This window comes from Sciurus vulgaris, assembly GCF_902686455.1.
Source record: "Sciurus vulgaris genome assembly, chromosome: 3".
Taxonomy (NCBI): Eukaryota; Metazoa; Chordata; class Mammalia; order Rodentia; family Sciuridae; genus Sciurus; species Sciurus vulgaris.
In genome coordinates this window covers 42613925-42640012 of record NC_136463.1, presented here as the reverse complement: position 1 = coordinate 42640012, position 26088 = coordinate 42613925, and the positions used below count along the sequence as shown (strand labels likewise).

Here is a 26088-nt window from a genome sequence, read left to right as displayed (position 1 = left end):
ATTTTAGGCAAGTGCTCTACCACTGAGCTACACCCCCAGTTCCCTGGGTTTATTTTGATTGGAAAGCAGAACAAAAAGTGAAAACCTTGGCCAGGTGCAGGAGTGCCTGTAATTCCAGTAACTCAGGAGGCCAGAGGCCAGAGGATCGAAGCCTGGGCAATGTAGTGAGACCCTGTCTCAAAATAAAAAATAAAAAGGACTGGGAATATAGCTCAGTGGTAAAACTGGGTTTACAACCTGAATTCAATCCCCAGTATCAAAAAAGGAAAAGAAGTGCAAAAACTTTGGAGTCGAAACACCTTCAAGGAATATAAATGCTTGGGGCCCCTACCTCTACCTATTGTTTCAGACCCTCATTTAAGACTGATTCCCCTTCCCCCTGGAAGACCACATATGCATTTGTGTGGCCTTGAATTTCCTCTCTGTTTTCATATAGGTCAAAAGGAGGTAATGTTTCCTGCCTGAAGGGGAGAGAGAGACAGGTGTCAGCTGGAAAGGAAGAGGATCTCGCAAGGATAGGGACTAGATTTATCACTGACTGCTCAGTTGAATGCAAAGGGCAAGTAGTACTTCTCCAAGCTGGCTTCCTCACTAGGCAGACATTCCTGCTATAGCAGCCCCCTTGTTCAGACAAGGACACAGATGCAGGGAGGTAAACTAACTTGCCCAAGATCACACACTTGAGTCTGAAAAAATGGTGCATGTCTAATCCCAGCTACTGGGGAGGCTGAAGCAGTAGGATCCCAAGGTCAGTCTGGGTAACTTCGGGAGATCCTGACTCGAAAATAAAAATGGCTAGAAATGTAACTCGGGTTAGAGCACATGCAAGGCTCTGAGTTCAATCCCCAGCATCAAAGGAAAAAAATTAAAAATATCACACACTTGTACCTGGAATCATGCTGCTGTCACCTTCCCCTGAGACCAAAGCTCCTGGATAGAGGCTCTGGACTGCTCCTTACAGTCCTGGCAGAATGAGCGATGTGCAGGAGGACTTCCATTAACAAGCTTGTAGCCAGCACTTATTTGGCACCTACTATGTGCATTTCAATCTTATTGCCTCCATTTTGCAGAGGAGAAAATAGAGGCTCAGAGAGGGGAAGCATCCCTCCCAGAATTGGTTGCCTCTGTGCACAAAGCTGCCAGACTCTACTTAGTCAATTACAGAGGGAGGAGATGAAAATCAGAAGGACACTCTTTTCCTAGCTCTGCTACTTGCCCAAAGCATGGCCTAGGTGCCTCCCCTACCCTCCCTGAGCCTCTGGTTTCTAACTTGGGGAGTTAGCAATGCCTACTCTTGGGTTGTTTAAAAACACTTCAACATTGTAGTGTTGTTTGTTTGCAGTCCTGGGGACTGGACCCAGGGTCACCATCCCACTGAGCTACCTCCCCAACCCTTTTTATTTTTTATTCTGAGACAGGGTCTTGTTATGTTAACCAGGCTGGCCTCAAACTTGCAATCCTCCTGGCTCAGTTTCTCAAATCGCTGGGATTACAGGTGTGTGTCACAGTACCCTGAAACTCTGTACAGTTCTGTAAGGCCAACCATAGCTGCTTCCTTCCCCTCAAATTGGATTCTGTCACTCTTAGATGAGAGCCAGTGTGACCAGAGCCATTTCTTCCAAAAGACTGTGAATGCTCAGAGCCCTGCAGCAGGAAAGCACAGCCGGGGAAGAGGGATAGTGGCAGCTCATTTCAGGGGTGGGGCAGTGATGAGGGAGCCAAGCAAGAAGAGCCCCTTGGGCCTATGACCCACGAGGCCTCTGACCTCCAGCAGAGAGAAGAGGGTGAGAGGAGAGGGTGAGGAGGTGACTGACGGTCCTGCTTTGCTCCAGGTAAGTTTGAGCAACAGAGAGTGAGGTGAGGATTCTGTCCAGGTCCAGGGATGCCCATAAGGCGTCCCATACCAGGGGCCCAGGATCAGACAGGCAGCACTAGGATCCTCCAGGGCCCACTCACCTACACACCCATAAATTCACTCGTTTGTTGTTTATTTACTTATTTGTGTTTAGAATTAGACCCAGAGTCTCACACGTGCTAGGCAAGAGCTCTACCAGTGAGCTACACACCCAGCCCTACCCATATTTTGAACCAATCCCTGCTATAGATCCTGAATCTTTAGCAATAAGGTGATGCAGACACAATTACCGAGCACCAGTCTGCAAGTGAGACAGATATCAAACCCTCTCTGGAGGGGGTCTCATTATTCCAAGAAAAAGATCACTTTGAGCCAGGTGTGGTGGTATGTGCTTGTAGTCCCAGTCACTCAGGAAGGTGAGACAGGAGGAGCACCTGAGTCCCAGGAATCTGAGGCTGGCCTGGGCAACATAGCCAGACTCCATCTCAAAATCAAACAGACAAAACAAAAATCAAAGGCCACTCTGATCACGAAGACCCTTGCCTTGAGAACCACCACTTCTTAGTCATAGGGATGGAGGTTAATTCAACTTTTGCTTTGAAAAATGATATTAAAGCTCATTTATATATAAATGTTTTCCTTTAAGCAACAAAATTTAGGTTCATGTGTTAATTTTTAGATTCATGTGCTGATGCTTAGAATGTAAAAGTTGTTTTTGTCACAAAATTGCTTGATGATCCTTACTAGCAGGTCCTAACTTAACCCAAAGGCTTCCTCATATCCTCCTGGGTTCTTTGAGCCACTATGAGTTCTATGACATTCAAATCATTTCCTTCTTCTTTTCATCCTGTGTGTGCGTGTGTGTGTGTGTGTGTGTTACTGCAAATGGAACCCAGAACCCAGGGTGCTCTACCACTGAGCTATGCCCCCAGCCCTTTTTACATTTTTGTCTTGAGACAATGTCTTGCTAGGCTGCCTAGGCTGGCCTTGAACTTGTGATCTTCCTGCCTCAGCCTTCCAACTTGATGGGATTCCAAGTGTGTGCCACTATGGCAGGCTCAAAACTTCATGGATTTCTGCAACTTTGGCAAGACTTGAAGATTTCCTTTACCAGTAAGTGATTTGCATAAACAAGGCTGACAGAAAGGAAACTGGTGGGAAAGATACTGGTGCTGAGGGAGGGAGGGATGGTTGAGTGGGGACTAAGTTTGTAAGTGGCCAGAACAATAGAAAACATGTTCATGTTTTAACAACATTTGCTTCCATCTCAGATAACAAATGCCCAGCTATGGGGACCCTGATGATCAGGATTAACTGTATCGGTTCAGGAGATCTTACATTTGGAATTACATTAGGGAAGATAAAATTCCATCTTGTTTAAGCCAGTGTTCTTGTGGATCTCTGTTAACTTTATCCTACCTAATACAACTACTCTTCTGGTGTTAATTACCCCCTGATTTTCCTATGGGACCCTTTCCTCCCACTTTCAGCCCAGTCGGTTCAGGGTGAGTTGATCCTTACCTCTGGGACACAGAGATCGTCATATGACTAGTTTGGCCAGTCAGAAGTGTTTCCATTTTCCTGGCCACAGTGATTGGTTCAGGGATAGCCAACATGACCCAAGACTTCCGGGAGTTTTGCTGGAAACATTGAGCTTTGCTGGAACATACAAGAGTTAGATGGTCAGCTGTGGATCTGAGAATAAAGCAACATGGAAGAAAGTAGCGTTGAGAGATACATAGAGATATCCTTCTGGGCACCTGGGTTCAGCTATGCCTGAAGTTCAAACCCTCCCCCTCCCCCCGGAATTTCAGTTATACAAGTCCATGAATTCACCTTTTATGTAAACCAGCTTGCTTTGGTTTTCTGTAGCTTGCCCCAAAGAGAACTGAGGCCATTTTACCTGGAGAAGAAAAATTTGGTAGAGCAGGGGGTAGTGTTCAGTAGTAGAGTGCTTGCCTTGCATGCCCAGGGCATTGGATTTGATCCATAGCACCACCACCAAAACAAAGCAAAACCACTAATTAATTCATTAATTTTTAAAAATTGGAATGAAGGGAAGAGGATTATGACCACTGTCTTCAAAGACCTAAATGACTTAGCTGGGCTACCTCAAGAGAGGCAGCAAAGTAAACTCCCCATCTCTGGGGGCTCCTTCTTCTTCTCCTCCTCCTCCTCCCCTGCCCCTCCCTCCCCTCTCCTGATCCTGGAGATGGAACCCCAGATTTTTTGTTATTACCAGTAGCAAAAATAAAAGCATTCCTGCCCTCAGGTAATTTGCTACCAAAAGCAAGACAGACTCATGAAGAATGAATGACTCTCAAAGGAATGTAAGGTGCTTCTGGGTACGTTGCCAAGGAAGCCAGACCTCATCACCTGAGGAGGTCTGGGAGGCATCTGGGAGGAGTCCATCTGAGCTGAGCCCGCAAGGGTGTCCAGGGAACAGCCAGACCGAACAGTGAGGGAAAGGCATGTTGGACAGAGGGATCAGTATGTGGGAATGCTCAGAGGAGTTGGAGTGAGAGATCTGTAATCATTCTGCAGGGATGGATCAAGGAAGGGTGTCTGTGAGCCAGGTGTGATTTCATGATTTGGGGGCATCAAGGAATGGTAGCAAACCAAGCAGTGATTGTCTGGAAGGGAACAGTTGACTTAGGCTGCTGTGAGAGGAGTAGATGGCAGGGAGCTGGGTTTGAGATCCACGGCAAGGAGACCAGATCCAGAAGACTAGAATAGTGGTTGGGGGAGGATCCAAAGGTAAAATCAAAAAGATCTCAGTGGGTTGGGGAGATAGCTCAGTCGGTAGAGTGCTTGCCTGGCAAGCATGAGGCCTTGGGTTCGATATCCAGCACCGCAAAAAAAAAAAAAAAAAAAAAAAGAAGATCTCAGAGGGTGCACAGAGGCCTTCCAAGGAGTCAAGGAGTGACAACTTCCTGCAGAAACAGAGGGGTGGGCCCACTTCCCAAGACAACAGTGATAATGACAACAACTGCTAGTGCTAAAATTGAGCATTCACTACCTGCCAGGGAATGTAGAAAGAGCTTGAGCGGCCTTATCCAGTATTCATCATGACCTCTCCACAGTGGGGGCGGGCAGAGGCAGCACACAGCCTGGGCACCGGGAGGTGGGAGAGGCCGGAGAGGCCGGAGAGGCCAGGGGACTCAGGAAGAGGGGGTGTGAAATTGCCTTTGGATAAGCAAGATGAAAAGCTGTTTGGGGATTGCTTTTGTAATACTTTTCTATTATTAACAAAAGAAGGAAAGAAAATACATGTTTTATTAGTAGCTAAGCACTTTTATTTTCAACACTGGTAATAAAAAAAAAAAAAAAAGCTGTAGGGCCCCAAAGTATGGCAATTCTAACCCTCTGTTTAGAAAAGACCTATGCAGCATGTTTCCCTTAGGACTATGCTCATGGAGTGAAGGCTTGAAGACCAGCGAGGGACAGCCGGGGAGGGTTTGTGGCCAGGAGCTCTGCTGTACAGGGAGGTTTTATTCCTGAGCTGACAATGGTGGCTGCAGGTCTGATCACAGAATCCTTTTAAGTATCTTCTTTTCTTTACTTTTCTCTTCTCTTCTCTTCTCTTCTTTCTTTTTTTCCTGATCCTGAACCCAGGGCCTTGCACAGGCTGACTACTGGTCTTCCATTTTGTACTTTCTGGTATGTCTTGGCAAATCATTTTTGCACAACAAATTTTCAGTTAGTACCACCTATTTTTCTTTCTTTCTGTTTTTTGTTTGTTTGTTTTTTGCTTTTGCAGTGCTGGAATGGAACCCAGGACCTCATACATGCTGGGCCAGTGCCCCATTGCTGAGCCATCCCCCAACCCTGTACCACTTACTTTCCCAGAGTTTTGCTCTTCCAAGGCTTTCTAAGACCCCAGTGAGGTCTTAGAAAGGGGGGATCCCATTTTCCTGACAGGAATTGAGGCTTGGGCAGGATGAATATTCCCTGTGACTCCAATTACCCCAGACTTTAGAGCTGAAAACAACACACATTTACTCTTATAGTTCTGGAGGTCCAGGGTCCAAGTGCAGGCATGGGCAGTGCGGTTTCACTGGAGGCTCTGGGGGAGAATCCCTGACTCTCTTTTTCACAGACTCCATTGCCCTTGCGTTCCTCACCTCCTGGCCTCCTCTCCCATCGCACTCCTCTTCTGTGTCAAATCTCCCTCTGTTCTCCTCTTATGAGGACCCTTAAGCTTGCACTGAGGACGCTGTTTTAGTTAGTTTTTATATTTCTATGATGAAAATTCCTGACAAGAACAACTTAGAGAAGGAAAAAATTATTTGGGGCTCACAGTTTGAGAGGTCTCAGTCAATTGAAGGCCAGTCCTTTGCTCTGGGCCCAAGATGAGGCTGCACCTCGTGCATGAAGGGCAGAGTGGAGGAAAGCTATGGGAAGAAAGAGAAAAGGGGTCAGAGGAAGAAACCTTCAGGGCATTCCCCCAGTGACCCGCCTCCCCCAACCATACCCACCTGCCTACAGTTACCATGCAGTCAGTCATTCAAACTAGGATGACAGATGAGGTTTCAATTCTCATAATCACATCATTTCACCTCTGAATACTTCTGCATTAACAGAAGCTTTTGGGGGACCTTCATGTCTACACCATAACAAGCCCCCTGGAAAACCCAGGATAATCTCTTCATTTAAATATACCTGCAACATCCTTTTTGCCAGCTAAGAGAACATTGACAGGTTCCTGGATGAGGAGACCCAGGAGGCCATTGTGCAGCTGCTTCAGAGGATAGAGGTGGCAGAGCAGAGATTCAGGCCCAGGGATGTGACTTCAAATCTGGTGCCAGAGGACTCCCTGTCCAGTAACTTCCCAGACAGGCTGACAGTGGGTAAGGCCTTCCAGGCACAAGGTAGAGGGTAGCCCCAGCCCTAGGCAGGAAAGCAAGGGTACTGTGGGACAGAAGTCCAACAACAGATTGTGGATGGAGGGAGGGCACAGGGGACTTGGACCCCTTGGAGCATTGCTGTCCATGGCCAGCATGCAGGAGGCCATGATCATGGCCTGGTGGCTCCATGGAGGGTAGGTGTGCACCTGCTCCTCCACTCCCTCCCCACCCCTGCACTCCCTCAAAGAACAAAGCAGAAAAGGAGGCTGGTGGGTCACTAGGAACCTGCTGAAAGTCCTTCCTGTGGATGTAGTGTTTAGAAGGTTCCAGGCAATGGGTCTGACTATTCATGTCTGTTTCTCATTTAATCTTTATGCCCACAAGCCTTCATATACCCATTCTATAAATACAACAAATATAATACTATAAATACTATTATACTATACATATAACAAATAAATACAAATATACTATAAATATAATAAATAAGTACAATAAATATAGACATAATAAATCACAGACTGAGGTTTACTAACAATGACCAGTATTGCTTAAGCGTTGGCCATAGGCCAAGCCCTCTGCCCTATGATCTGTTATTGACAGGTAGGGGAGGTACTGTCACCAGTCTCTAAAGGAGAAAGTGTGATAGCTCAAGTGAGTAACTCCTGAACACTGAGGACACCTGGGGAGGAGGCGGCACTGGGCAGCTGCAGGTGACGGGGAAGTGGAGGGCTGGCAAGATCGCTGGGAGCTGCTGGGGTCTGAGAGGACCTGGGCCACTCTCTCTTAGTCTAGAACCAGCCACTGGCTACCAGCAGATAGGTACACAGACTATGTTCCTCCCCCCAGCAGGGGTGGGCAGAGAATGCTGGTTCTGAGCTGTGGGGTAGGGGTGGGGAGGGAGCGGGGAACGGGAAACAAGGCGTGGGGTGTGGGTTGGGGAGGAGATGGGGAAATGGGGGCCAGGAGAAGGAGGAGGGTGGGGAGGGGATGGAAAATAGGGAGGGGGAGGGGGAGGGAAGGTGGGAGGGGAAGGAGTGAGGCAGTGAGGACTGGGAGGGTCACCATAGTAACAGGAGCCGGCTCTGTTCTGAGGCCTGAGTCTGAGCTGCCACCGGGGAAGGAGATAAAAGGTTTTCTATCGATCCCTGTCGGGAGAGTCATCGGTGATAAGCTGGCTGGAGGGGCGGGCTGGAGGGGGGTGCATGGCAGCTGTTCACTGCATGTGCTCTGGGTGCACCATGGACTGGGTCAAGCTATTTGGAGGTGACCACAAGCCAGGGTGGGGCTGGGCAGGGCGCCTCGTCCATCTGCTTCTGTTTTAATGGGGTATCTGGCTCAGTATCCTGCCTCAGTCTCCCTATCTGCTTCATAGGGCGGTTGCCCCGGGGCTGTGATGAGTTAGGGGAGGGGAGACAGGAGGGAGAGGGGACCTGGGGTCCAGCTGGACAGGTGCCCTGTGGCTGGCATTTGGAGACCATGATACTCTCAGTTTCCTGCCCTTGAAGGCTGGGCCACAAGCTTGTTCAGTCTCTGGAGAAATGGTGAGATTTGCTCTCTGGGCCCATCTGGGGCACCAGCAGCCACAGTTGGGGTATAGGTTGCAGCTTCCAAAGAAGACATGTACTCCAGCTACCCGAGCACCCAGGGCCAGACCTGTTGTCCAAGGCCAGGCCAAGGGCACCTTCAGCCCTCACCCGTGACGTGTGTGTGCAAACGTGGCTGTGCACATGCCCCGCTGGGCCTCAATGTCCTGGGTGGATAGGCAGACAAGGGCCATCTACTTCCCCGCACATCACTATTTGCTCCCTGTGTCTACGACTGTGCCTCAAAACACTCCTTCATTCTTTAGGCTTTTGCTCTGAGGGGTCTCAGAATGTTATTGGAGTCTATCCTGGGACCCCTCAAAGAAGAAACCTGCCCAACAGGAGAGAGACGGGCCCTCACTCCCAAGTCACCTCCTTCCAGAATCCAGAAGGAATTCCACTGGTCCATTCAACTCTCAGAATCTACCTAACCTCCTTTTCCATTTCCCCAAGTCCTATCCATCCTCCAAGACTAACTCACATGCTAATGCACCAAGAATAGATGCATGTTTGGTCAGCTAGAGTGATCCCGCTTCTGTCACATTTTGCTGTGTGACTTTGTGCAGTCACTTAACCTCTCTGAGCAGAGACTTCTTCCCTCTGTAGCTTGCAATTGATAGCACCAGCTTTGTGAAGTCATCCAGAGGTAAGCTGCATAGAAGACTTTGCCTTGACCTCTATGAGCCTCAATTTCCTAATGCATCAAAGAGGTCTAGTGGAAGGGTAGAATGAGAAGCTCTTTGTGGGGGTCCCACTCAGTCCTGGCTCTCTTTTTTTGTTTTGTTTTTTTTTGCGGTGCTGGGGATCGAACCCAGGGCCTTGGGCTTGCAAAGCAAGCACTCTACCGACTGAGCTATCTCCCTAGCCCCAGTCCTGGCTCTTGGTACTGCATTCCTTCCTTCCTTCTCTCTGGAATTCTCCCTGGCTTCTTGTGTCTCCACTCTGCTGCTCTGAGAGACTCACCACTTTGAGAAGCTCTCATCAGCTAGTGAACACAGGTTTACAAGGCCCATGATATCAAGTTGATGGGGTCTCTGAGGGCTGTTACTGTATATGCCCCACTCGGTCACCTGGTCAGTCACAGTCAGAGCAAACTTTGAGAGCTGACCTCAGAGGGTCCAGGGCTGCAGCTCAGATTCCATGTGTGACTCATTGCAGTAGGCTGAAAAATACCCCGGAGACATCTACGTCCTGATCCCTGGAGTCTGTTAGTGTCCCTTTATACAGCAAAAAGGGCCTTGCAGGTGTGATTCAGTTTAGAATCTTGAGATGGGGAGATTGTTCTGGGTGTCTGCAGGCTCCCTAAAGACCATGATGTGTCCTTCGAAGAGACAGGCAGGGGCTGGGGATGTGGTTCAGAGGAAGAGCAGGGGCTTAGCATGCTTGAGTCCCTGGGTTCCCGAAAAAGAAAAAAGAGAGGCAGACAGAGACTTGATACACACGGAGACCGTGTTGCCACCAAAGCAGAGGTTGGAGTGATGTGGCCACAGCCAGAGAATACCAGGCAGCCATGAGAACCCGGAGGAACCCCAGCATGGATTCCCCTCCAGAGGAAGGTCGCCCTGCGGATGCCTGGATTTCAGCTCAGTGACACTGATCTTGGACTTCTGGTCTCTGGCACTGTGGGAGAATAAATTTCTGCTGTTTTAAGTCAATGAATGTGTAGCTATTTGTTAGCAGCCACAGGAAACTTATAATATATACACCTGTTATTAAATCCAGGTTTGGAGGCTCATCCATGGAAAAACCAGTGTTGGAGAGTTGAGTGTTGGGAAGAAAGAAAGGCTTTGTTCAGTGGTCATAGAATGAGAAGAGGGAGCTCTGTTCACACATCAGCTTCTCTACTCCAGGAGGCTGAGGGGTTACGGATACGGGACAAGGATGGGTTAATAAAGGAGAGGAATATTCGTGTCTTTTCTGGGAATAGGTGAAGATCTTCTGGGAACCTGGGTGCACCTTTTCTCTCTCCTTTTGTGTTCTGGTGTTTCTGGTCATGCTGGCTGGCAGCTGTCTTAGACTCGAATGGGGGTGGGGGAGAGAGACACCAGGCAAGGCTTGGTCAAGTTAGCCCTATATTATAGTTTGGGACAAAACACATCTCAAACAATCAACATGTTGACATGCAGTGCTGAGTAGAACCTGACCCAGCAGTTTCGGCAGCAAAGGAGACAGACATAATATGAAGACAGAGATGTCAAGCCTCTTCATCCTGTTCTCTTGCCCACTGGATGTCTTCAGGCCCAAGCAAAGAGTCAGTGTTTTCAGCCAAAGTGACCTTCAGGTCCCCAAAGAGTAATCCAGGCAGTCATCCCCATCATAACGTCATAAGGTGTGATCAACAGCAAAGCCCATGGGGGCCTAATAATGTATTACCCAGCTCTATGACCTTCAAAATTAGTGATGTTAAAGTAAATTAAAAGCAGGGGAAGCTAAAGGGTTTATTTAGGTTTTTCCTGTAACATGCCCATATTTTAGGGGCTATTGCCCCTGGCCCTCCCAGAGCTGGGATGTGAGTGGGTAGATACAGTGGCTGGCCATGTATCCCTGCAGGCCAGGAGGGAACTAGGGGTGGTGGGTGACAGGGTAGGTAGAGAGGAAGGAAGTGACTGGGGTCTTGAGGTCCAGACCACACTGTTGTTTCGAGCTGCTAGAACTGGGAGCTCAGGAGGAGTGAATCCACAGGGTAGGTGGTAGCCCCTGCGTCCCCCACACACTGGCATGTATAGGGGTAGGTTTGGGCATGTGTGCATGGGTTATGGGGTGCAGAGGTGGAAACCAGGTGCATGCACACCTGGTATGGACCCAGCCAGAAAACCTGGGTGTGCCAGAAATAGCTGGCTCTTTAATTTCTTTAAATCAACTTACACCCTATTCTCAACAAACTCCCATTCTTCCTGGTGGGAAATTTTATCTCAGCCGTAATTCAAGCCCTCTTTCCTCCCTAGAGTGATGCAAAGGTCCTGGAGCTGCTCTGAGTCCGGCTACCACCTCTGCCAAGGCTGCGGAGCAGGACAGGTGATTGTCTGTTCCTGGCTGGAGAGACCAGCAGGATTCCCCTAGAGAGGAAATGCAAGGGGCCAGGTTACCTGCTTGGAACCAAAGTATGGAGCAGGAGTGGGTAAGAAGGAGAACTAAACTGAAATTAACATACAGTACTAATCTAGAATCGAGAACTCTGCCACTCACTATGGTTACCATTAGTTATGTGGGACTGTTTATATTCCAATTAATTAAGGTGAAATAAAAATAAAAAATTTAGTGATGTTAGTCACGTTTCTAAAGTTCAGGAGCCACGTGTTGCTACTGTGTGGGAGATTATAGAAAGTTCTCTGGGCTGTGCTGCCTAAGAATATCCTACCACTGACCTGTGTACTGCCCTTCAGGATAGGGTAAGCTGCTCATTTCACCGATGAGCCATGCAAGGGCCAGACACAAAGAGTGGCTTATCCAAGCCATTCACAGGAGCAGGGACCTTCAAACTCCACAGACAGCAGTTCCTGGGGTTGCCTGGCAGGGAAGGCACTTGTCTTGCTTTCTGCTAAGCAAATACACTTCTGCATCCTTGGGGAAAAACTGACTTTGAAACAGTCCTGTCCTGAGTCAGAGGTGCCCCAGAACTCAGCCCATCAAGGGGCTGTGTGCCTCCAACCCTGCCTTGGGCACCACACTGCTCCTCAATTTCCCCATTCATAGGATGGAGGTTGTGACTGCCGTAGGGTCTGCCAGTGGAATTCCATAAGTTAAAACTTGTGAAGTGCTTAGTACACACCTCGTGCATGAGAAAGCTAACAGTGTTTGAGTGGTGAAATGGTGGTACTCAGCTGAGAGGAACGAACACCACGCTGCCTCCAAGGGACAATGCCTGCAATCTCTCCCAGACTTCCAGGTTGGGACGCACTTAGATTGAGAACCCCAGCATCACTTGAACTTGCTTTCGGAAGACACTATGCTGGTATCATGCAAGCCGGGAACTGTGAGGGTTACCCTGAGCCAGGGCAAGCTGATTTGAGAATAAAGAGAACCCAGAGGAAAGGGAAGCCCAGACAAAGATTCCTAGGCTATCTGAGAGCTGTCCCTGAAGCCAGTTACTTTCCAATTTGATTAGAATATATATAGATGTGTATATGTCATATACACATCTGTATATATCTCCCATGTATATATCCCTCATATATATATACACATATACATACATATATATATATATATATATATATACATACACACACACACACAACCCTCCACTGCCCCACCCTGGTATTGGGGATTGACCACAGGGGCACACTACCATTGAGCTACATCCCCAACCCACTGATTGATTAATTGATTGATTGGTACTGGGGATTGAACCCAGGGGCACTTAACCACTGAGTCACATCCACTTTTTATATATATTTTTTTCATATATAGGGTCTCACTAAGTTGCTGAGGCTGACTTTGAACTTGTGATCCTCCTGCCTCAGCTACTGGAGCCGCTGGGATTATAGGCCTGTGCCACTGTACCCAGCCTAAGGCTGATTTTGAACTTACCTCTTACCTCTTGCCTTAGCATCCTGAGTAGCTGGAATTACAGGCATGCACACTGCTCTCTCTATATGTATCACAAAGACAAGTGCAGGGCTATCTGGTCCATCCTCCCCACCCCACCCCACCCCAGGTGTTTGGTCCTTCTCCATAATGCTGACAGCCTTCATTTGAATGCCACTCACATGGGGATCTCTCTACCCACCACGGGAGTGTCACAGGGCAGAACCAACTCATGCAAGAACTGATACTTGGTTGCTTTTGCCTGGAAAGGAAGTGCGCAGAGCGATGAGACAAGAGGAAGGTAAGGCTGCTCCTGAATGAGCCAGCCTAACTCAGATGCAGGGCAAAGTAGGGGAAAGAGTCCTTCATGGTCCAGCAGACCCAGACCCAGATTCTAATTTCAGCCCTGCTGACGCCTCACTGTGGGACCCTGAGAAAGGTAAGAGACTTATCTTTATTCAGTCTCAGTTTCACCATCTGTAAAATGGGTTCCCTGGCAGCACTCATCTGGCAAGAACATCATGAGGATTGAGTAGGAAAACAGGTATGAAGTTCTGGGCACATAGTGGACATGCAGGTGCTTCATATACAACTGAGAGGGTCAGCTCTGTGCCCACCGAGGCTGGCACTGGAGGTCTGTGTGGAGACCCGGCTGCCACTGCTCAGTGGAGGGTCTGCTGCAGTTGTGACACACAGCCTAGCTCCAACCCTCCCTCTCACCGACTGTGTTCACAGTTGGAGATGCAGGAGCTGTCTGTTGTCATGGCAACACAGGCCTATTGGAGTCCTGGGCCCATTAGTCCCTGAGGCCTGACACTGAGGGGGTGTGTTGGTGTGTAGGGTACATGTGTGGCCTGCATGCTTGTGTGTGGGTATGCATGTGTAAATGGAATTCCTGAGTGAGCTAGGCCATATGATTGTGTGTGTGTGTGTGTGTCTGTGAGTGTGTGTGAATTTCCAATTATGTCAGGCTGTGTGCTTGTTCTGGAGTGTGTGAACAGAATCGCTGACTATTCAAGGCTGGCTGAGCCTACGTGGTGGGCATCTCTCTGTGCATGTGGCGTTTGAGTTGTGGTCTGTGTGTTTTTGGGGTGCCTGCGTGAAGTGGCTCTGTGTGCCGGCCCCAGGCAGAGTGGGCAGGAGGGGGCTCAGAGAGAGGGTACAGGCTCCAGCATCTGTTGCTCTGACTGTGTGGCCTTGAGTGGGTCATTGCACCATTGTGCGCCTTGGTTTCCTTCTCTGTGAACACAGCAGGTTGTGAAGGACAACCACACTTGATCTTTTATTTAGTCCTCCCTGAGTCCAGCAGTTATTCATTCAACTCATATTTGTTGAGGGCCAACTGTGTGTCAGGCTCTGGGGATGCAGCTGTGAACAGTTTCCTCCCTTGAGGATCTTCAGTCTGGTGAGAGTCAATGTTTAAGTAAGTAAATAAAACCCAAGGGAAGCTGGGTGGATGCTGTGAGAAAGAACGAAATAAGGGCATAGGGCTGGCTGGCAGTGTAGCTCAGTGGTAGAGTGCTTATCTAGCATGTGTAAGACCCTGGGTTCCATCACTAGCATTGTGGGGGGAAAAAAGCACAGAACAATGAGGTGAATTATGAGGCAAGAGTTGTCAGGGAAGCGATCTTGAGCAGAGAAATGAAGGAAGGAGATTACACACAGAGGACAGCAAGTGCAAAGGCCCTGAGGTGGGTCAAATTTGTGAATCTGGCACAACAAAGAGACCATGTGTTGGAGCATGTGATGGGCATAGGCCCCACAGTTTGCAGATGGGATGCAGGGAGCCATGCATAGGTACCCCAGCATGTAGATGATGGAGTTGGGCTTCACAACCAGGTTTCTGCACTTTCTCTTTGCACTGAATGGAGAAGGGAGTGGGAGGGGTGAGGAACGAGAGAAGAGAGCCTTCCCTGGGGTCGGGAAGGGAGGAGTCAGGAGGAAAAGACTTTCCTAGGAGAACAGGCAGGCTTTGGGTACAGAGAGATGGAAAGGAGGGCCTTCCATGTGGGGGCGACAGCATGAAACTGGTCATTCAATAACTACCCAGTATAATCTACTGAGTCCTAGGCTCTGTCTGAGCTGGGCTTTGGGACACAAGGATGCATGAGTGATCTGGCAAGGAGTGGGTGAGTAACAGGAAGTTGCAAGACCACACATGAGATGCAGTCATATCCACTGTTGGAAGAGGGAACAAGGAGCCAGGAGAGCTTATCATATACAGGGAGCAACATCCAGAAAGGGGACATTTGGGTGGGGACTGACGCAAGGGAGGAACATTCCTGGTGGCAGGAGAGTGAAGGTGGAAGGAAACAGAGATCCAGAGCTGATTGCAGGGTTCTGGGCAGGAGTCGAGGCTGTCAAAGGCCAGGACAGCTCTTCACTATGGAAAGATCCAATAAGAAAGGGGGTCCATGAGGAAGAGTTTGGGGGTTCCAAGAAGCAGGGATGACACGAGGTGTTGGTGGCAGTCTTCGCTACTTCCCTTCGTGCAGAGCCATCTTCTTTGGTCCATCCAGCCCGCATACCCTGCTCAGCAAAAGAGAACGTAGAATTCTTGCCACTCAACAAAAAGAAGATAAACAAACTCATCCAAAATGAGCAGAAGATTTGAACAGTCGCTTCTCCCAAGAAGATATAGGTGGTCAATGAGCTCAAGAAGAGATGCTCCACATCTTCAGGGAAATGCAAATGAGAATCACAGTGAGTCACCACTTCACATCCCCTGGGGATGGCCAAAACATAAGCACACAAATAATACCAGGCACTGGTGAAGACAGAGGGCAATGGGTACTCTCAGGCACTGCTTGAGAGAATGTAAAATGGTACAGTCACTCTGGAGAGCAGTCTGGTGCTTTTTTTTACAGTTAAATATACACCATTCCACTCCTAGGTATTTACCCAAGAGGACTGAAAACATATGTCCACACTTATGCTCAAAGCAGTTTCATTTAAAATAGCTCCACACTGAAAACAACCTAAATGTTCATCAACTGACGAATGAACAAGAAATATGGTACATCCACACAAAGAAATATTATTTGACAATAAAAAAGAATTAGCTGGTGGCATTTGCAAAATATCAGTGAATCTCAAATGCATTATGCAGAGTGAAATAAATCAGGCTGAAAAAGGCAGCCCACTGTATGATTCTCTTTATGTCATAATTACAGGGACTATAGGGTACAGTGGTACATGCTTATAATCCCAGGGTCTGGGGAGGCTGAGACAGGAGGATTGCAAGTTCAAAGCCAGCCTCAGCAACTTAGTGAGACCCTGTCTCAAAAATAAAAAATAAATAAAATAAAATAGAAAGAACTGGGAATGTAGCTCGGTGGTAGAGCAACCTGGGTTCAATCCTCAGTACCAAAAAAGAATATATATAAATATATATGTAAATATTTATATATTCTTTTTATATATTTATATAAGTGTATAAACACACACACACACACACACACACACACACATTGCAGGGTATGGTGACACACACCTGTAGTCCCAGCTAGTGATGAGGCTGGGGCAGGAGGATTAACCGAGCCCTAGAGTTTGGCACCAGCCTAACAACATAGTGAAACCCCCCAAAAATTCATATCCACTCAGTCCCTCAGAGTGTGACTGTTTTGTCAGCTTTATGCTATAACGGGTTATTTATTTGTTTAGTGTGGTACGAGGGATAGAACCCAGCAGTGCTCTATCACTGAGCTATGTCCCCAACTCTTTTTATTTAAAATTTTGTGACAGGGTCTTGCTAAGTTGCCCAGGCTGCCCTTGAACTAGTGATCCTTCTGTCTCAGCATCCCCAGTTACTGGGATTACAAGTGTATGCAACCATACCTGTCTCAATGTGTTCATAAGGTGCTAACTTGGGTTGGGGTCCACCCAGCTTGGTTTTCTCCAATTTGGGGGGGTTCCTGGGATTAAACTCAGGGACACTTGACCACTGAGCCACACCCTAGCCCTATTTTGTATTTTATTTAGAGACAGGGTCTCACTGAATTGCTTAGCTCCTCACCATTGCTGAGGCTGGCTTTGAACTTGCCATCCTCCTGCCTCAGCCTCCTGCGTTGCTGGGATTTCAGGCGTGCACCACTGCACTGGCTGGCTTTCCCCAGCTTGTTGTATGATCTTGGATATACAAGATCTGGCTCCTGGAAGGACCCAGTAAGATAAGACTGGACAGATTGTTAGAGATCTTGCTGTGGTAAAGCCCAGGGACTGCCACCACGGTCCTTCCTGGGGGAGGATCAGGGAACACATCTGGTTAGTGACCCTGCTGAGCAGAGATTTCTTGATGGCCTGTGGAATTTAGGAGAAATTGAGGAATTCTCCTGAAATCCTGACTTTCAAGACCTGAGAATTCTTATAAGGGTATAGAACTTTTCCTACCCCAGTCCCAATTGAGAGTTAAGTAAGTGACCATTTAATTCAGGAATCAATAATCTATGGCCCACCAACCAAACTCAGCCAATTTTGTGGATAAAGTTTTATTGGCACATGGCCATACCCATTTGATTATGCATACTATCTATGGGGGATTAGTTCTGGGATCCCCCAAGGATATTAAAATCTGAAGATGCTCAAGTCCCTTATATAAATGGCATAGTAATTGCATATAACCTACACACATCTTCCTGTATATTTAAAACCATCTATAGTCTATAGATTATTATTTTTTTTTTTATAGTACTGGAGATCAAACTCAGTGCCTCATGCGTGCCAGGCAAGTGCTCTAACCCTGAGCTACACCCCCAGCCCTGTAGATTACTTTAATACCTAAAATTACGCCTACATACCACTTTATTCATGGGGATTTAATGTAGTACTTACTTTGCAGAGAATTCAAGTTTCATGTCTTGGCTTTCACTAGAATTTTTAAAAAAATATTTTTGATCCCCCTTTGGTTGAATCTGTGGATGTGGGACCCACAGATACCAATATAGAGGGATGATTGTACTGCCCCTATGGCTGCCTTCCTGCTACCAGAGCAGGCCAAGCAGTAATGGCAGAGATCATGAGGCCCACGGAGCCTGGAATATTGACTCTCTGGCTCCTTACGGAAGTTCGCCAAGCCTGGGCATAATGCATCTCCCAAATGAGGCACTTCTGAAGTGAAAGGAGGCTGTTAATAACGAGGCCAGGACTTGGGTTCAGTAACCTGGGGCCATCCCAGGAAGGATGAGGTGTGTGGTTGCTGTGGGTTTGCACCATGATTTAAGATTCGAGATCTTGAATTCCGGCTTTCAAAACTCTGGCTTTCAAGACTCTGGCTTTCAAGACTCTGGCTTCACACAGGGGTGGGAAGGTAGAACATAAGACATACAAGTTAAAGGCAGCACATGGTTATCCAGGCCTGCCAGACCTAGGCCTGAGGTTTAAGGCCCCAGGTTGTGGTTGCATCCAAAGCTGTTGAAGCCTGAAGCAGGTAAGAAAGAAAGAAGAGGAAACAGAGCCCCAAGTATCTGTAGGCCAGAGTGGGCAGAGCCTGGGGCCACGGGGCTCCCAAGGCTGTGGTGTTTCAGTGGTGTGTCTCATGGCCTCCATATTTGGTCTTTCAAGTTCCCTCGGTCATCACTGTCTCCCACACAGCTGCCACTGCCTCTCACGCCCCATTATTGCATTTTCTCCATAATCCATGCAGAAGCTAAAGTCATTGCTTAAAAGTGTGAGCAGGCACTAGGTGCAGCTCACACCCGGAAACTCAGAGACTCAGGAGGTTGAGGTAGAAGCATCCCAAGTTCAAGGTCAGCTTCAGTAACTTAGCAAGATCCTATCTCAAAATAAAAGTATTTTTTAAAAGGACTGGGGCCAGGTGCGGTGGTGCACACCTGTAATCCCAGCAGCTCAGGAGGCCAAGACAAGAGGATCGTGGGTTCAAAGTCAACCTCAGCAAAAAGTGAAGAACTAAGCAACTCAGTAAGACCCTGTCTCTAAATAAATTACAAAATAGTGCTGGGGATATAGCTCAGTGGCTGAGTGACCCTGAGTTCAATCCCTAGTACAAAAAAAAAAAAAAAAAAAAAAAAAAAAAAAAAAAAAAAGTGAGGAGGCCACGTTACTTCCTTTCCCTAAAATAAAACCTCCACTCCTTTCCGTATCTTTGTGGCCCACAGGGACCTACATGACTCCCTGACCTTGTCACCCCCATTTCCCCCTTCACTAAACTCATTGTCCTGTCCTATTTTTAATTAAATTAATTAATTGATTGTTTTTTGCAGTGCTGGGGATGGAACACAGGACCTTGCATGTGCTAGGCAAGTACTATATCACTGAGCTACACCCCCAGCCCTAATTTAATTTCTTTTTGTAATAGATCATCCACAGTCACACAGCCAGTGGAAAGCAGAACTTCTTTTTTTAAAAAAAAATATATCTATTTATTTATTTTTTTAATGCAGTGCTGAGGGTGGAACCCAGTGCCTCATGTGTGTGAGGCAAATGCTCTACCATCGAGTTACAACCCCAGCCTTCTAATTTAATTTTTGATTCAAAATGATTCATGCCTATAGTTTAAGGGGTCCAATAGTTCTAAAGTTCTATTAGGAAAAAAGAGTCTCTCTTCCCTTCCTCCAAATGCCTCCCTCCCCAGAGGACACTGCCTTCAGCAGGTTTTAGTGTTATCCTAGATACAGTCATGTGCTGCACAATGATGTTTTGGCCAACGAAGGACCACATATGGACAGTGGTCCCTTAAGATTGGAATGGAGCTGAAAACTTCTGGTTGCCTAATATTTCTGTGTTTAGATATATTTAGGATTCCAAAAACCCACTAAACACCATTGTGTTTTAGTTGCTACAGCGTTCAGTGCAGGAACATACTGTGCAGGTTTATCACCCAGGAGCAGTGTGCCAGCCCACGTGGCCTCTGTATGTAGCAAGCTGTACCATCTAGGTGCATGTACATTGGCAGCAATGAACTTGACTAACAATGCCCTACGCAGTGTGTTCCTACCACTAAGTGACATGTGACTGTAACTAGTCATCTCACTGCTTCTTGGCATTTTAGCTTTCAGTATTACTGACTTTCCGAACTGACACACCTAACTAGCCTTCCCAGCTCTCTTCCTCCATTAGAATGATGTCATGGCCTGGATTAATGAAGTCAACCATAGTCACACACTGCTTGGCTCTCCCTCCAAGGAAGTACTACTTGTTCAGCCTCTGGCTGTGGTACCTCTGGAACCCAGCACAGCATTAGAACTGGGGTGATGCTCCTCCAGGGGAGCCCCCAGCCACTGTCCAGCATGGTTGGGTTCTGGGGCTGTCAAAGTGGCACTCCTGAAATGCACAGTTGCTGCTCTGATGTTACCCATTGGGTTGGCCAGGACTCTAAATTTGTATCCTAGTCCAACGATGCTCTGGTTTGGATGTGGTTTGTTCCCAAGAAGTTTATGTGCTGGAGGCTTTGTCCTACTGTGGCTGTGTTGAGGTTGTGGGATAAATGATGCAGGACCTAGTGGAAGGTGAGCCTGGGTCACGTGGGCTCCACCTCATGAGTGGATTAGTGCTGTTTCACAGGAATGAGTCAGGTCCAGCAGGAGTGGATTAGTTCTTATCGGAGTGGGTCATTATAAAAAGAACAAACCCAGGACCGGGGATTTGGCTCAGTGGTATACACCACCCCCCACCCCAAAAAAAGCAAACCCAGTCCTTCCCTAGTCTCTTGCTTCCTGTCTTAATCTGGGATCTCCATCTGACCACTTCTACACACATATTCATCACTGTGATGTCATCCACATGAAGTCCTCACCAGAGGCAAGCAGATGCTGGCACCATGCTCTTGCACCTCCAGAACTGTGAGTCAAACAAACCTCTTTATTTTATAAATTACCCAGCCTCAGGTATTTTGTTATAGCAAAACAAAACAGGCTAACACAGACATCATCCATTCTTAGTCTGCTTTCCCCCTTTTATCTGTCAAAGCATAACTCACCAATAAAATTCTTAAAGTCCTAAATCTATTTTAGCAACTGTATCCTGGATGACCTTAGCCAGCACAACTAATATCCAGGGTGCATTTTAACTGCCACTCGCAACTGAACCAAGCTATGTAGAGAGATGAAACAGCCCCTTCTGTACTCCTTTGTTGTTATGGTTTAAATATGTGGTGTCCCCCAAAAGCTCATGTGTGAGACAATGCAAGAATTTTCAGAGGTGAAATGATTGGATTATGAAAGCCTTAAACTAATCAGTGGATTCATGCACTGTATGGATTACCTGGGTGGTAACTGTTAGCAGTTAGCAGTTGGGAGGTAGGTTACTGGGGATGTGACTTTGGGGTATATATTTTGTCTCTGGTGAGTGGAGCTCTCTCTTTTTGCTTCCCTGTTGCTATGTCCTGAGCTGCTTTCCTCCTCCACACCCTTCTGCCAGGATGTTCTGCCTCACTTGAGCCCAGAGATATGGAGTCAGCCATCTATGGACTGAGACCTCTGAAACCATGAGCCAAATAAACCTTTCCTCCTCTACATTGTTCTTGTCAGGACTTTTGGTCATAGTAATAAAAAAGCTGACTAAAACATCTGTAAAACATCTTTCTGGAGCTAAAATTGTTTGGGTGTTGGATATACATATCCCAGATGCAAACCCAAGCCTCCTACCAACTGTCTGAACTTACTTTCATTTCTTTTGTAGACATCATGAGTTCTACCAATTTCAACTTCTTCAAATCTCTTGAGACTTGTGCTATTCTCCACTCTGGTCTGCCTGCACCTTCTACCCAGGGCATAGCTTAGGTCATTCCAGGTATTCTCTACCATCTATCACCTTGGGACAACTCAGTCTCTCTTTAGAAGTGGACTCCCTGTTTTCTGTGCCCTGTGTTCCCTCTTTATTGGTTTTATTTTCCCCATTTTGTTATAGGACATGTTCCAAACTTTCTAAGAGAAGATTTGATGGAAGTAAATTTATTGGGTCTTTTCAGACCTAAAATTGCCTTCAATCTACTCTTCTACTTGATTTGTCGTTCATCTGGGTATAAAATTGAACTTTGGAAGTTTCATTTATGGGTTTTGTTCCATCATCTTCTAGTTTCCAGTGCTGCTGGTGAGAAGTCTGAAGCCTAATTCCTGCTCCTTTGTATAGGATATATACCCTTCACATTTTTCCCTATCTTTGGGAGCTTGGCGGTCTTCTCTTTGTCTTCAGTCCTCATGATAATGAGGTTGCTAGTGAGCCCTTTCATCTGTATAATCTTAATAAGTTCTGGGATGTTTTCTTGAATTTTATAATAATTTCTTTCCCTCCATCTTCTCTGTTCTCACTGTCTGGAACTCCTATAACTCAGATATTGGGCCTCCTGGATGGATCTGCTACATTTTCTATTTTCCATCTCATTTTATTCTTATTTATTTATTTATTTATTTATTTATTTATTTTTTGCCATGCTAGGGATTGAACCCAGGGCCTTGTGCTTGCAAGGTGAGCACTTTACCAACTGAGCTATCTCCCCAGCCCCTTTATTCTCATTTATTCCTTCTCATTTTATTCCTCTTAGAGATATCTTCAACTTGATCTTCTAATCTTTATATTGTGGTCTAAATTGCTGTATTTATGTGTAAATATGTTACATATACACAAATATAATGTCTTTTTTTACTATATATTTTTTAGTTGTAGATGAACACAATACCTGTATTTTATTTATTTATCTTTTTATGTGGTGCAGAGGATCAAACACAGGGCCTTACATATGTTAGTCAAGTGATCTACCACTGAGCCACAACCCCAACTGTGTACAATGTCTTTAAAAAAATTTTTTTTAGTTGTAGATGAGCACAATATCTCTGTTTTTTTTTTGTTTTGTTTTGTTTTGTTTTTGTTTTTGTTTTTGTTTTTGCGGTGCTGGGGATTGAATCCAGGGCCTTGTGCTTGCAAGGCAAGCACTCTACCAACTGAGCTATCTCCCCAACCCTCTATGTATTTATTTTTATGTGATGCTGAGGATTGAACCCATCACCTCACACATGCAAGGCAAGTGCTGTACCACTGAGCTATAGCCCCAGCCTCCCATAATGTCTTAATCTAACATATATTATATGTGTTTTTTGTATACATCATGAGTTCTATCAATTTCAACTTCTTCAATATTCATTTTCAATATATTCATAAGTAAAATATATTTTACATATTATTAATTCACACATTAAAATATGTGAATTTATATATTATTAATGTGTGAATTAATAATGTATAAAATATTTAATATTATTATAATATGTGAACAGGCAAACAGATCATCTTTATGGACTCTTCAGTTCTCTGAATATTCCTTTTTTATTGTGTTCTGATCTTCTTTTATGATTGCTCTTCTCTTATCTCTCTGAAGATATTAATGAGGTTGTTAATTTTGGAAGTTTTCTTCTTCCTGTGTGTCCCTGTTTCTTCCAAGTTTCATGTTTCATTTTTTTTTTAAGGATTTGTGAACATTTATTATATACTAGGTACTTTGCATTTTACATATTATATTGAACTCTTACAATTATTCTATAAGACATATCTCCATTTACTGATGAAAGACACTCAAAGTTCATCAACATGCTTTTTTTCAGCTTATTGATTTTGTTCTGTGTGTCCTCAGAGACTTTCCCCAAGTTTTTGGTGATGCCTACAATGTTTAAGAGCATTGCTACTATGTCAGTTTGCTAGCGCGACTGTAACAAAGTACCACAGAAAGGGTGGCTTAGACAGCAAATTTGTTTCCTCACAGTCTAGAGAGTGTAGAGGCTGGAAATCTGAGCTCAGGTGTGGGAAGGTTTGATTCCTCCTGAGGGCTCTCTCCTTGGCTGTAGAGAGCTCCTTCTCCTTGTACCTTCATATGTTTTTCTCTCTGTATGTGGCTGTCAAAATTTCTCTCTATAAAAGCACAAGTTGTATTGGATTAATCTATACGACTCCATCTAATCACCTCTTTAAAGGCCAAAGCCAAGCACATTCTAAGGTTAAGACTCCATATGAATTTTAAAATGCTTTTATTAGTGCATTATAGTTGCACATAGTGGTGGGGTTCATTTTGACATATTCATCTCTTTGGTCTCCTCCTCCACTTCTGCCAAGGCTGTGGGTTCCAGTGGCTACCTGCCTCAGCATGACACTGGACAGGCTGGCAGAACGCTGGTTGAAAAGACAGATTCCCAGGCCCCCCTGGAATCTATCAAAACCAGAACCTCCGGGAGCAGCTCCAGGACTTTTATTTATTTATTTATTTATTTTAAACAAGGAGTATAGTTTTATTTTCTCTGGGCATCTGCAAAACACTTAGGACCCAAGTTAAAAAAAAAAAAGAAAGAAAGAAAAGAAAGAAAAACCTCCTGTGCAAAAATTTATATTGGGGGTGGGGGGACTGAGGGGGATTCATGCCCTAGCCCCAGGGAGCTATAGCAACTTTGATTGGTCCAAGGGATCGAAAAGATATTGGAAGGATAAAACAGGAGGTAGGAGAATGAGAATTTACTGAGGGAGAGGGCCCCGAAGTGGGCCATGAGGGGGAACTGGAGGTCAGGGTGTGGGTCTGGGTGGGGGGAGGGGCCCCCATTGGTAGCCATAGGGTGGGGGTCGTGGAGGACCAGTGTATCCATGAGGTGGCATCAGTGGAGGAGGCCCATGCATACCTTGTGGAGGCATAGGACCTGGGTGACCCATGGGAGATCCAAATGGAGGTCCTCGAGGGGGCATGCCCATTGGAGGAGGTCCAGGATGAGGCATTCCACGTGGTGGTCGGGATGGTGGTGCCATCTGGGGGGATGGATGCCCCCCAGAGCCTGGAGGCCCAGCATGTGGATGTCCTAAGCCATGAGGGCCATGGTGGGCCAACTGCATCTGAGACATTCCTGGATGGGGCATTCCACCTGGTGGGAACAGGTGAGGATGTGAATGTCCATGGCCAGGATGCCCAGGGGTTCCTGCTGATGGAGGGCCATGTCTCCAGCCCCAGGAGGCATAGGTGGTGGGGGCATGGCTGGTGGTATCCCCGGTGGAAGGGCATCAGGAAGTGGCACTGAAGGTGGGAAGGAGCCAGGAGGAGGCATGCCTGGTGGAGGAAGCCCGGATCCCAATAATGACACCACAGGATTGGGGGCAGAAGGTGGAGGGGGTGCATCTGCAAACAGCTGATGAGGATGGTCAGCCTGGGAGAGTGGGTTCTGGGCTGCTAGAAGTCGTTCAGCTGCTGAGCCATGGCGCTCACCCTTAGAGTCCTTCTTGAATGCATAAAATACAGTGATAGGGAGGTTACAGAGGTACTGCCCATTCATAGCCTCAATTGCTGCATCTAAAGCATCAAACGAAGCAAAATTAATAAAGGCATAACCTTTGGAGTTGCCTGTATCAGGGTTCTGCATAATTTTGGGTGTTTGTAAGATGACCCCAAAGGTGCTGAAAGTATCATAAAGCAGCTTCTCATCAATCTCTGAGTCCAGGTTTCCAATGAAAATGTTGGCCCCTACATCCAGGTTTTTGTTGTGAGCAGATGCCTTATTTACATGTATTGGTTTTCCATAGAGTTTGATCATGTTCATGATCTTAATGGCATAGTCAGCATCTTCCTCACTCAAGAATTCAACAAAGCCATAACCTTGGTGCTGGCCAGTGACTCTATCCTTTGGCATGTGGGTGTTGACCACAGGCCCTGCCTGGAGAAACAGTTCCCACAGCAGTGGCTCACTAACCTTCTCATCTAGGCCCCCCATGTACACAGTGGCATCCTGGTTCCATTCGGATATTGGCCGGACAGCCATGGCAAAAGAGCTCCCGCTGTTTCTTGGACTTTTACTTTTTTTTCTCACTGTACTGGGGATTGAACTCAGGGGCACTCTACTACTGAACTACATCCTCAACCCTTATTATTTTTTAAAATTTTCAAGCCATTTTATTTTTTATTTGGAGACAGGGTCTCACTAAATTGCTCAGACTGGCCTTGAACTTGTGATCCTCCCGCCTTAGCCTCCTGAGTAAGGTAGAATTACAGGCATATACCACCATGCTCAGCCCAGGACTCTTTATTTATTTTTGTTATTTCTGCATTCTGGGGATTGAGTCCAGGGGCATTTTAACATTGAACTACATCCCCTGTCCTTTTTATTTTATATTTTGTGACAGGGTCTAAGTTGCTGAGGCTGGCCTCAAACTTGCAATTCTCCTGCCTCAGCTTCCCAAGTTGCTGGGATTACAGGTGTGCACCATCATGCCTGGTGCTCTTACTTGCGTAAGATCCCTAAATGAATCCCACGCTCACTCAATAGCAGCTGACATTTACTGAGCAATCACCAGACACCCA

The 26088-nt window shown here is 46.5% G+C and overlaps 1 pseudogene across 1 annotated transcript; it reads right to left on the bottom strand.

The window, feature by feature from the left end:
- Positions 1 to 24033: 24033 nt before the first annotated feature.
- LOC306656760 (splicing factor 3B subunit 4-like) lies at positions 24034 to 25567 on the bottom strand (annotated as a pseudogene). Its single transcript has one exon. The product of its transcript is annotated as a splicing factor 3B subunit 4-like (transcript).
- Positions 25568 to 26088: the final 521 nt, after the last annotated feature.